General features: G+C 41.9%; 1 long non-coding RNA gene across 2 annotated transcripts in view; it reads left to right on the top strand.

The window, feature by feature from the left end:
- LOC128251131 (uncharacterized) overlaps positions 1-5,620 on the top strand; it is a 109,865-nt gene extending 104,245 nt beyond the window's left edge. For both annotated transcript variants that reach the window (XR_016238740.1, XR_016238741.1), the window contains exon 3: positions 4,465-5,620. This is a non-coding gene — a long non-coding RNA (uncharacterized LOC128251131). The remainder of the gene's footprint in view (positions 1-4,464) is intronic.
- The last annotated feature ends 6,546 nt before the right edge of the window (positions 5,621-12,166 follow it).

The raw sequence follows: 12,166 nt of genomic DNA, 5'->3' as shown, positions 1-12,166 counted from the left end.
GACCCTTTGAATTACAGGCACAACAGAAACAGGAAGTAAGAGTGAGAGAAAGTTGTGGTGGAAGAGTACAGCAGGGTTCGCCACCATCCCCTGCCGGAGCCATATGGAGCTTTAGGTGTTTTCGCTCAATAAACACTCACAACGCATGGTCTGGGAATCGAAACCGCGATCCTATGACCGTGAGTCCGCTACCCTTATCCACTGGGCCATTGCGCCTCCACCCGTCTTATATAATGGGCTTTTTTTCAGTTTCCGTCTACCTAACCCACTCACAAGGCTTGAGGCTATAGTAGAAGACACTTGCCCAAGGTGCTACGCATTGAGACGGAACCTGGAAGCATGTTGTTGTGAAGCAAGCTTCTTACCACATAGCCACGCCTGCGCCTATAATAACGACATAAAGTATCCCACAAATTGTGGAGTGAGAATGACGTGATACGAATGTGGTTGGAACTCTTGGTTATCTCTTTCAGATTCAAAATGCTTTATAGGATAACATAAACCAGCATAACATAACAATGGATACAGTACAAGCAATATTTGCAATTTTCCTTTGATATCTCATCCATGACTTCAACTGAAATCAGGCATTGAATAATTAATGTAATTCTATTGTAGGAATTGCTTGCCTTTTTTTTTTTTTTTTTGAAAAGGCTGTTTAACTGCACTTGTCAATAGTTGTGTGGTCATGCATATATATATATATATATATATATATATATATATATCATCATCATCATCATCATCGTTTAACGTCCGCTTTCCATGCTAGCATGGGTTGGACGATTTGACTGAGGACTGGTGAAACCGGATGGCAACACCAGGCTCCAGTCTGATTTGGCAGAGTTTCTACAGCTGGATGCCCTTCCTAACGCCAACCACTCAGAGAGTGTAGTGGGTGCTTTTACGTGTCACCCGCACGAAAACGGCCACGCTCGAAATGGTGTCTTTTATGTGCCACCCGCACAAGCCAGTCCAGGGGCACTGGCAACGATCTCGCTCGAAAATCCTACAGGAGCCAGTCAGGCGGTACTGGCAACGGCCACGCTCAAAATGGTGCATCTCATGTGCCACCCGCACAAGAACCAGTCCAGGGGCACTGGCAACGATCTTACTTGGCTTGCCGGGTCTTCTCACGCACAGCCCATTTCCAAAGGTCTCGGTCCGTAGTCATCGCCTCGGTGAGGCCCAATGTACGAAGGTCTTGCCTCACCACCTCAGCCCAGGTCTTCCTGGGCCTACCTCTTCCACGGGTTCCCTCAACTGTTAGGGTGTGGCACTTTTTCACGCAGCTATCCTCCTCCATTCTCACCACATGTCCATACCAGCGCAATCGTCTCTCTTGCACGCCACAACTGATGCTTCTAATGTTCAGCTTTTCTCTCAAGATACTTACACTCTGACGGGTATTCACATTGACATTACACATCCAACGGAGCATACTGGCTTCATTCCTTGCGAGCTTACGTATGTCCTCAGCAGTTACAGCCCATGTTTCACTGCCATGTAGCATGGTTGTTCGTACGCATGCGTCATACAGTCTGCCTTTTACTCTGAGTGAGAGTCCCTTTGTCGCCAGCAGGGGTAAGAGCTCTCTAAACTTTGCCCAGGCTATTCTTATTCTAGCAGCTACACTTTCAGCGCACCCACCCCCACTACTAACTTGGTCGCCCAGATAGCGGAAGCTATCGACTACCTCTAGTTTTTCACCCTGGAATGAGATAGAAGTTGTTTCCTGTTTGTTTGCAGTCTTTATTGCACCTGAACATCTGCCACAAACAAAAACTAACTTGCTAGTTAACCTGCCTTTGATGTTGCTGCACCTCTTATGTGTCCATAGCTTGCACCGGGTACATCTTATAGAGTTACTACCTACTCCTTTTCTACATACTGAGCAGGGCCATCTACCTGAAGGGGTTTGTGTTTTATCTACCTTCCTACTTATTAGGATTTTGGTTTTAGCTCGGTTGACTCTAAGGCCCTTCAATTCTAGACCTTGTTTCCACACCTGAAACTTCTCCTCTAGTTCTGATAGTGACTCCGCAATTAGGGCAAGGTCATCAGCATAGAGGAGCTCCCAGGGGCAGCCTGTCTTGAACTCCTCTGTGATTGCCTGGAGGACTATGGTAAATAATAGGGGGCTGAGGACGGAACCTTGGTGGACCCCTACCTCTACCCGGAATTCATTGCTGTACTCATTTCCAACCCTCACCTTACTGGCAGCATCTCTGTACATGGCTCGCACAGCTCTCACTAACCATTCTTCTATCCCAAGTTTCCTCATTGACCACCAGATAAGGGATCGGGGGACCCTGTCAAAGGCTTTCTCCATGTCCACGAAAGCCAGGTACAGAGGTTTATCCTTAGCTAGGTATTTCTCCTGCAACTGTCTCACTAGAAATAAGGCATCAGTAGTGCTTTTACCTGGCACGAACCCAAACTGCATCTCATCTAAATTGATTCGCTCCCTAATTAGTTGGGCTATGACCCTCTCTGTAACTTTCATAACCTGATCTAACAGCTTGATGCCTCTGTAATTATTTGTATCTAAAGCGTCCCCTTTACCTTTGTAGCAGTTGACTATGATGCTGCTACACCAGTCATAGGGTATGACTCCTTCGTGTATCACCTGGTTCGTAATACGGGTGACTAGGCTATAGCCAACACTGCCAGATATTTTGAGCATCTCTGCAGTGATTCCTGATGGGCCGGGGGCTTTCCCGGTCTTCATACTCTTAATTGCTTTATCTACCCTGGTGCTATCAACTCGGATAGCTGGTCCCTCTATTGGGTCGACATAAGGCAGGCTCTCTTTCTCCCATTCATTCTCTTTATTAAGCAATCTATCGTAGTGGCATCTCCAGACCTCTTTCTTTGCATCCTCATTTAATGCAAGCGTACCATCATCCATGCGAACACATTTCTCTCCTACAACATCACTATTCTCTCTCCTACACTGTCTTGCAACACGAAATACCTCGAGTCTTTGGTCCTCACGGCGCAGAACATTGGCAAATCTTTCCTTATCTGCTTCCCCTCTGGCTAAATAAACCTGTCGCCTAGCCTCCCTTCTGGCACATTGGTACAATTCCCTGCTACCACCGTTCTTCCAGTCCTTCCAAGCCTGTTTCTTTTGTCTAATAGCCCTGTCTACCTCCTTGTTCCACCACCACGTTACTCTGGGTTGGGAGGGGACCTTACACCACCCACAAATCTGGTCGGTGGCTTTCAACAGGTTGTCCCTCAGAAATCTCCAATTGTCTTCCATGTTGTATGATGCTATATCCCCTTCTATTTCGTTAAATGCTTCAAGTAACTTGTCTCTAAGTCTCTGTCCGTTTGCAGGGTCTTTAAGCTTCCACACCCTTCTTCTCCAAGCCTGTCTAATTCTGGGCACCCATTTTGCCTTGATCCCAAAGTCGCTAACTACTAATCTATGTTGTGGGGTACATTCTTCGCCAGGGTAGGTTTTGGCATTTATAAGCCGCCCTCTTTCCCTATTTCTGGCGAGGATGTAGTCGATTTGGCTAGAGTGTCTGCCGGAGCGGTAGGTGACTAGGTGACTGGCAGGTTTCCTGAAGTTGGTATTGCAGACCATAAGATTGGTTGCATCATACACGCATATGCATATATATATCTATATATATGTGCATATCATCATCGTCATCGTTTAACGTCCGCTTTCTATGCTAGCATGGGTTGGACGATTTGAAACAACTTACACATGCAAGTGCTACCAGTTGAGAACTCCGTGTACCGGAAGTCAGCAAGTGTATGGGGTCATCAGGAGAGAATGTGCGCTGTTTCAGGGCCTGCCTCTTGACAGCATCAATGCGCACCGGCCCCTCTCACTGATATGAGGCCCCACTTGCTAGATCAACTGGCTATTATATATATATGTCATCATCATTGTTTAACGTCCGCTTTCCATGCTGGCATGGGTTGGACGGTTTGACTGAGGACTGGCGAACCAGATGGCTGCACCAGGCTTCAATCTGATCTGGAAAAGTTTCTACAGCTGGATTCCCTTCCTAATGCCAACCACATACATAGCTTGCTTACCAACCACATGGTTCCAGGTTCAGTCCCACTGCGTGGCACCTTGGGCAAGTGAATTCTACTATAGCCTTGTGCCAACCAAAGCTTTGTGAATGGATTTGGTTGATGGAAATTGAAAGAAACCCATTGTATATATCTGTCTGTGTGTATATATATTTGTGTGTCTGTTTTTTCCCCCCCACTATCGCATGACAACTAATACTGGTGTTTTTATGTGCCTGTAACTTAGCAGTTCAGCAAAACAGACTGATAGAATAAGTACGAGTCTTAAAAAGAATAAGTCCTGTGGTTGATTTGTTCTAAAACAAGTAAAAGACTATAGTGATGTGAAGTTGAAAACGATGTAAGTAAAGATATGCTTCTAATAACAAAAATGGTTAATTGCAATATTTTCTTCTATTGCAGGAAGAATTCTTCAGTAAAGACCAAGGAATATCTTTGCCGGTTCTACTGTCAACAAGTAGTTTGGAGCTGTGTGTTTTTTTTTCATGAAATTTCCTGAAAATGTCCTGCAGCACTTTGATGAAAGTTTTGGTTTGATTCCAACTGCCAATACAGATAAATACTTCCGAAATGAATTCTTACAAAAAGAAACCTAAATTTGCTCAGAAAGTGAAACAGAATCGTTTGAGTGTGGCCAAATACGAGTGTTGCGTTGACGATGTCATAGCGATTACATTTCAAATGGAGAGATATTGTACTCGGTTCACTACTGGTTGAGTCATGAGGATTGAAATGGAAATATGCTTTGGTAATGCTTGTTACTACTGTGACGTCCAGCTACTCTACACCCGCAGGAGCTGAACAATTATTATTCTAGATCAGTGCTCCGCAGCCTTTTCCACTTGCTGTTTGCTTATATGCTTTTCAAAATTTGGTGGCGCACCTGAACTAAAAATAGAGGGGAAGAAATTATCTATATACATACATATATAAGCGAAGGTGTGTGGCTTAGTGGTTAGGGCATTCGGCTCGTGATTGTAAGGTCGTGAGTTCAATTCCCGGCGACGCGTTGTGTCCTCGAGCAAGACACTTCATTTCACGTTGTTCCAGTCCACTCAGCTGGCAAAATTGAGTAGTACCTGTATTTCAAAGATGTCAGCCTTGTTTTACACTGTCACGCTGAATCTCTCCGAGAACTACGTTAAGGGTATACACACACACACACACACACACACACACACATGCATACACATACACAATTTCTTATTCCCTTGACATTTTGATTTTTCATTGCTGCTTTCTGCTTGACTGACACTTTGTGGCTCACCTAGCATCACCCCGTGGCACACCAGTGTGCCTAGAAATTCTGGTTGCAATGCACTGTTCTAAATCAGTGATTCTCATTAATTTTTTTTGAAAGGCAAAGGCGACCTCAGAATATTTTCATAGCCCCCCCCCCCCCCTACATTTTTGGGAGGGTGTTGGAAGCGTTTGTATCCCCTCCTACAGTACTGTGAGGGGCATTCGGCCATAGAAAACATGTTAAGGTTGAATCTTGGTGAAGTCCAGGGGCTTGCCAAATCCTATTGAACCATCCAATCCACGCTAGTATGGAAAATGGACATTAAATAATGGTAATAATAATAATTTTCCATGGAAAAAAAAGAGGAAAAAAAAAGTATTAAAGTTTACTTGGAGTACCCAAAGAATCTTCTGTTACTGGAATGCAAACATTGTTGGAGTAATTTGCTTCAATTGGAAACAAATGGAAGTTTATATTTAAAACTAAAAGAAAAAAAATTCAGATTTGTTTTTGTTTTTTTTTCCAATTATGATATAAATATGTTCACACATGGATCTACCTAAACAGTGATGGCTTATTTTTCCTTGTTGGATCAACAAAGATTTACCCATGGATCTACCTAAATAGCAATGGTTTAATCCATTACTGGATGCACGAAGATTTCAATTTTGATAAGGTTAAGGTGAGTGGTATTTTTTTGTTGCGTTGTGTGTTCTGTTGATTGGATGACTTTTTGGAAATTGAGATTTTCATGTTTCTTTTGTTTTTATCTAGCACCAGGTCAATCCTGTCCAGTAGACCTGTAATCAAAAGCATTCCAGGTGTGACCATCCTGTCTATTTTTTTATATCACCTATTTTTTTTCCTTTTAGGTGTAGATGCATGTGTGGTTTTGTGGTAGATGTCATTCCAGAATGACTTAATCAACTAAACCTATATTCTTATTGTTCTGGATTATATTACGGACAATGTTCTGAAACCTGTGGAGCAAACCACTCATTTATACCTATTACACTTGAAATTGTAAATATAAATACTTTTAATAACTGACTATTAAATAGTCTGTTGGACTCATGTTGGCTTAGTGGTTAGGGTGTTGGACTCATGTCAGCTTAGTGGTTAGGGTGTTGGACTCGTGTCGGCTTAGTGGTTCGGTTGTTGGACTCGTGTTGGCTTAGTGGTTCAGGTGTTGGACTTGTGTTGGCTTAGAGGTTAGGGTGTTGGACTCGTGTCGAATTAGTGGTTTGGGTGTTGGATTCATGTCGGCTTAGTGATTCAGGTGTTGGACTCATGTCAGCTTAGTGGTTCAGGTGTTGGACTCGTGTTGGCTTAGTGGTTCGGTTGTTGGACTCGTGTTGGCTTAGTGGTTCAGGTGTTGGACTTGTGTTGGCTTAGAGGTTAGGGTGTTGGACTCGTGTCGGCTTAGTGGTTTGGGTGTTGGATTCATGTCGGCTTAGTGATTCAGGTGTTGGACTCATGTCAGCTTAGTGGTTCAGGTGTTGGACTCGTGTTGGCTTAGTGGTTAGGGTGTTGGACTCATGATCATAAGATTGTGGTTTCGATTCCTGGACCAGGTGACATGTAGTGTTCTTGAGCAAAACACTTCATTTCACATTGCTCCAGTTTATTCAGGTGGCAAAAATGAGTGATCACGAGATGGACAGATGTCCCATCCAGGTGGGGAATATATATATATATATATGCCATGGAAACCAGGAAACCAGCCCTTATGAGTCAGCATGACTCAAGAAGGTAACGTTACCTTAATGGTGAAGGTGTTAGAATCATGATCATATTGTCGTGGTTTTGATTCCTGGACTGGATGACGTGTTGTGTTCTTGAGCAAGACACTTCATTTCACATTGCTCCTGTCCACTCAACTGGCAAAAGTGAGCAACCCTGCAATGGACTGGCACCCCATCCAGGTAGGAAATATATACGCCATGGAAATTGGGAAACTGGCTCCTATGAGCCTGTATGACTTGGAAAAGAACTTTAAGCTAACTAACCTTGCTTCTTGACCATTTGGTCAAGGCTTTAGTTCCACTCCATGGTATGTTAGACACATGTCTTCTACTATAGCCTTGGGTTTACCAATGCTTTGTGAAAGAATTGTTTGATGGAAACTGTATGAAGCCCATCATGCACACATATGCAGTGACTTGTGTTGTGTGTGTGTGTGTGTTTGTGCTCAAAATTATGTGTATGAATCTGGTGAACGTTTATAATATGCACTGAGCTACAGTTAGAAATGCTACTGCTCGTAGCTGGGCTACAATGGTGACATTTATTGCTATTCTCTGTCAACAGACCATTCACTGTGTGCTTTTGAAGTCCTCTGGAATAAAAAGAGTCCTTACGTGAATACTTGGAAAATAGGTGGGGGTGGGGTTAGTGGCCGGAAGAATGATAGCGTCCAGCCATAAAAATCCTACTTCAAGACACTCCCTCATCTAACAACTCATGCTAGCTTTGAAAAAGTGACATTAAAAGGATTGGGCAAGTTTTCTCTTTCTCCGTATACATTCTTTTTTTTTTTTTTTATCTTTTTTTCTTTTTACTTGTTTCAGTCATTAGACTGTGGCCATGCTGGGGCACCACCTTGAAGGGTTTTAGTTAAACAAATCAACTATAGTCCCCACCCCCAGAAAACTTGGTACTTATTCTCTTGGTCTCTTTTTGCTGACCTGTGAAGTTATGGGGGATATTTATGTCTTTATTGCCCACAGGGGGCTAAACACAGAGGGAACAAACAAGGACATAGACATTAAGTCAATTACATCGACCCCAGTGCATAACTGGTACTTATTTAATCGACCCCGAAAGGATGAAAGGCAAAGTCGACCTCGGCGGAATTTGAACTCAGAACGTAGCAGCAGACGAAATACCGCTAAGCATTTCGTCCAGCGTGCTAACGTTCCTGCCAGCTCCCCACGCCTTATGGGGGATATTGTCCAGCGTTTGTGGGGGTCAAACACAGACAAAAAGACATGCACATGTGATTGCAGGTGAGTTCGCCACCATCAGTTCATCATAGGAGAGTTCACTGTTATCAATTCGCTGTGAAGAAAGTTCATGAGGAAAGTTTACTGAGAAAATATATCCATAATATCTCACCATTAATAGTTAAAAACTACTTTATTGACCCCCCCACCAAAAAAAAAACAGTGAATCGGTGATGGTGAACTTATTGAACATGTGCACACATAGATATATATTTATAAATGAAAGAAGTGTGGTGTGTGTGTGTGTGTGTGTGTGTATATATATATATATATATATGACAGGCTTCTTTCAGTTTCTGTCTACCAAATCCACTCACAATGCTTAGATCAGCCCAAGGTGCCATGCAGTGGGACTGAACATGGAACCATGTGGTTGGGAAGCTAACTTCCTAGAACACCCCCACTGTATGTGTGTATATATGTATGTATGAGGTCATAAATGACAGAAAAATAGTTTGATGAAATTTGATTTAACAATATGAAATTCCTAATATCACTACAAATTGTTTTGTAACTTAAAAGCATGTAAATAATTTATAATATTACATTTAATAATAAATAAATTACTTACATGCCTGCATTAATGCAGGATTCAAAAGATCCTTTAAAATAATGCTGAATTTGATTAAGCTACATCCTCTATACACCCCTTATCATTTTTTCTTGTAGTGTACTATATATTCTTATTTATATTCTCTGCTAAACACACTCTCTGCCGGCGCGCGTGCGTGTGTGTGTGTGTACATGCCCACATATATGCAAACATGGGTATGTGCATACATGCTAATATACATATAGATATATGTACATCATTTCACACACACACACACACATCTCAATATACACAAATATGCCTCCCCCCCCTCGTCCAACACACGTTATACATATGTTGTTTGTTCGTTTTTACATACATTTCCCATGCTAGCAATAGTCTGACATATTTGTGTGTGTGTATGCACACACACTTATACATACATACACACACACACACACACATATACATACATGACAATCTCAACTCACACACAGGCACATAAACACACACACACACGTGTTTGTGTATGCGTGTATATATATATATATATACACTCACACACACACACACACACACACACACACTTTCTCAATAATACATTACACTTGTTTACTCTGTTGGTTTAGACAGTTGTGCAGTTTTCTGGAATCATTAAATATTGTAGGAGCAGGTGTTTCTTTGGCATTGTTGTTTTATGACCGTTCTTATTGCCAAACATTCTGCCATCAACGCAGAATGGTTATTGTCTTTTTCTGGGTTTGTCTTTAGTACTTTTTACAAAGTTTTATAGATCAACTTGGCCAAAGCATGTAGAGTCACCTTCTGGCCGAAGTAGTATCTTCTATCTCCTTGCTTGTTCTAGTTATTGGACAGCAGTCACGCTGAACAAACAGACGATAAACACGTCGCCCTTTCAAAGCCTAGCCAGGCTCATGGGCCCGGTTTCCCGGTTTCTATGGCGTATGTGTTCCCCCTCAGCTGGATGGGACGCCAGTCCATCGCAGCGTTGCTCAAGAAACAGGAAGAAAGAGTGAGAGAGAGTTGGGGCGAAAGAGTACAACAGGGTTCGCCACCACCCCCTGCCGGAGCCTCGTGGAGCTTTAGGTGCTTTCGCTCAATAAACACACACAACTCCCGGTCTGGGGATCGAAACCGCGATCCTCCGACCGCGAGTCTGCTGCCCTAACCACTGGGCCATTGCGCCTCCACGAACAAACAGACACCAGTACTTAAGTTTTTTAAGTCTGCTATTGATTCTGTCAGACATTTTTGCTGAACTGTTAAGTTATGGGGGATGTAAAAAAAAAAACAAACCCAAAGCTGGTTGTCAAGAGGTGGTGGTCGTGGTAGTTGTGTGTGCGTACATACGTGTGTGTTGTGGCTTATGATAAGAAGCTTACTACTCAACCACATGCATCTGAGTTGTAGATATTGCTAGTTTAAATGCTAAAGGGCTAAAAATAAAATGTAAAGCATAAGCATGGCTGTGTGGTAAGAAGCTTGCTTCCCAACCACATAGTTCCGGGTTCAGTCCCACTGCATGGTACCTTGGACAAATGTCTTCTACTATGCCACAGCAGACAATAATAGAACCTGATGCAAGCCCCAGCTCTGGTCAAACTGCCCAACTCTTAATTTATCGACCCCCGAAAGGATGAAAGGCAAAGTCGATCTCAGCGGAGTTTGAACTCAGAACGTAACAGCAGACGAAATGCCGCTAAGCATTTCGCCCGCCGTGCTAACGATTCTGCCAGCTCAACGCCTTCTCATACACACAGCCTTCTATTTCTAAAGATACTGTCTGTCATTATTTAATAAACATGTTTCTCGTTATCAGTGTGTGCTGGTCAGTTAATCTTCAAATTAAAACATTTAACTTTAGTATAAACTCACAATATGGAAATGTCTCAGTATTTTTCTTTTCTCTTTGTTTTTTTTTTGCCTATTTCCCTTTGATAAAATTCTGCTTTCAGACGTGACTTATAAATAATATCTAAATATTGTTACAGCTCCAGCATAATTTCTCTGTATTATATCAAAGTCTGGCTGGTCTTCTGTTTTCGTTGTTCTTTTATTTAATTTGATTTTAGTTTATTGCAATTTTAGTTTTTAATTTATTTTTCAAATGATAATAGATAATAGTAATATTATATCATAATAATAATAGATAATAAGATAATAATAAAAATATTTTCTGTTATTTTTTTCTGATAATGTGTATAATATATATCAGGCTGAGTAAAAAGTAAGCAACGTTTTGCAACTGAAATTTTATTCATCAAAGTAATACGATCAACACAAGTTGTTTATTCTGGTGACATAAAAATTTGGAGCTCTGGAGCTGATGAACTCTTTGAACGCCCTTACAGCATCACTTTCATTTTCAAACTCCTCTCGTAAGGAAACCATCAAGGTGCTTGAAAAGGTGGTAGCTGGTGGGAAAAAGGTCTGGGGAATAAGCTGGGTGGGGAAGAACTTCGTTGCCAAATTCCCTCAACTTCTGGAGCGTCATTAGTGAAACGTGCGGTCGAGCATTGTCATGGAGAATGATTGGCCCTCTTCTGTTGACCAGTCTGGGACGGAGGAGTAGCAGTTTTTCATTCATTTTAGCAATTTCGTGGCAATATGTTTCTGCAGTAATGGTTTTTTCCAGGTTTTAAGAAGTTATAGTGGTTGAATCCAGCAGTACACCACCAAACAGTCACCGTAACCTTTCTTTTGAAGAGCTCAGATTTAGGGAAGGGTTTTGGTGCTTCATTTTGGTCCAACCACTGTGAAGAACATTTCTAATTATTGTACAGAATCAACTTTCCATTTCAAGTTACAATATGGTTGAGAAATGGATCGGTCTGGTTACGGAGAAGAAGTGATGAGTAAATTTCATATCTGTGCATTTTCTGATTTTCATTCAAATCGTGTGGTACCTATTTGTTAAGCAAATTTTTGCTACAAGGGCAGCAATTTGGGTGGGTGGGTGGGGAGGGGATAAGTCAATTTCGTCGACCCCCCCCCTTCTCTCAGTGTTTCACTGGTACTTAATTTATTGACTCTGAAAGGATGTAAAGCAAAGTTGACCTTGGCAGAATTTGAACTCAGAATGTAGTAATGGGCGAAATACTGCTAAACATTTTGCTCGGTGGGCTAATGATCCTACTAGCACATCATCTTTATAATAATAATAATAATAATAATAATAATAGCACTCAAAGACTGCAAACCTCTGCTAAAGCAACACCAACATCCTCTCAACGATTAACCAGAGATGATTTTTAAAATGAGAATATCTGAAATAACCTTTGACTGCTCTCACAAACGAGAAGA

This window comes from Octopus bimaculoides, chromosome 28, assembly GCF_046866305.1.
Source record: "Octopus bimaculoides isolate indiv1 chromosome 28, ASM4686630v1, whole genome shotgun sequence".
In the NCBI taxonomy this organism is placed as follows: Eukaryota; Metazoa; Mollusca; class Cephalopoda; order Octopoda; family Octopodidae; genus Octopus; species Octopus bimaculoides.
This window is presented reverse-complemented; position numbering and strand designations above follow the sequence as displayed.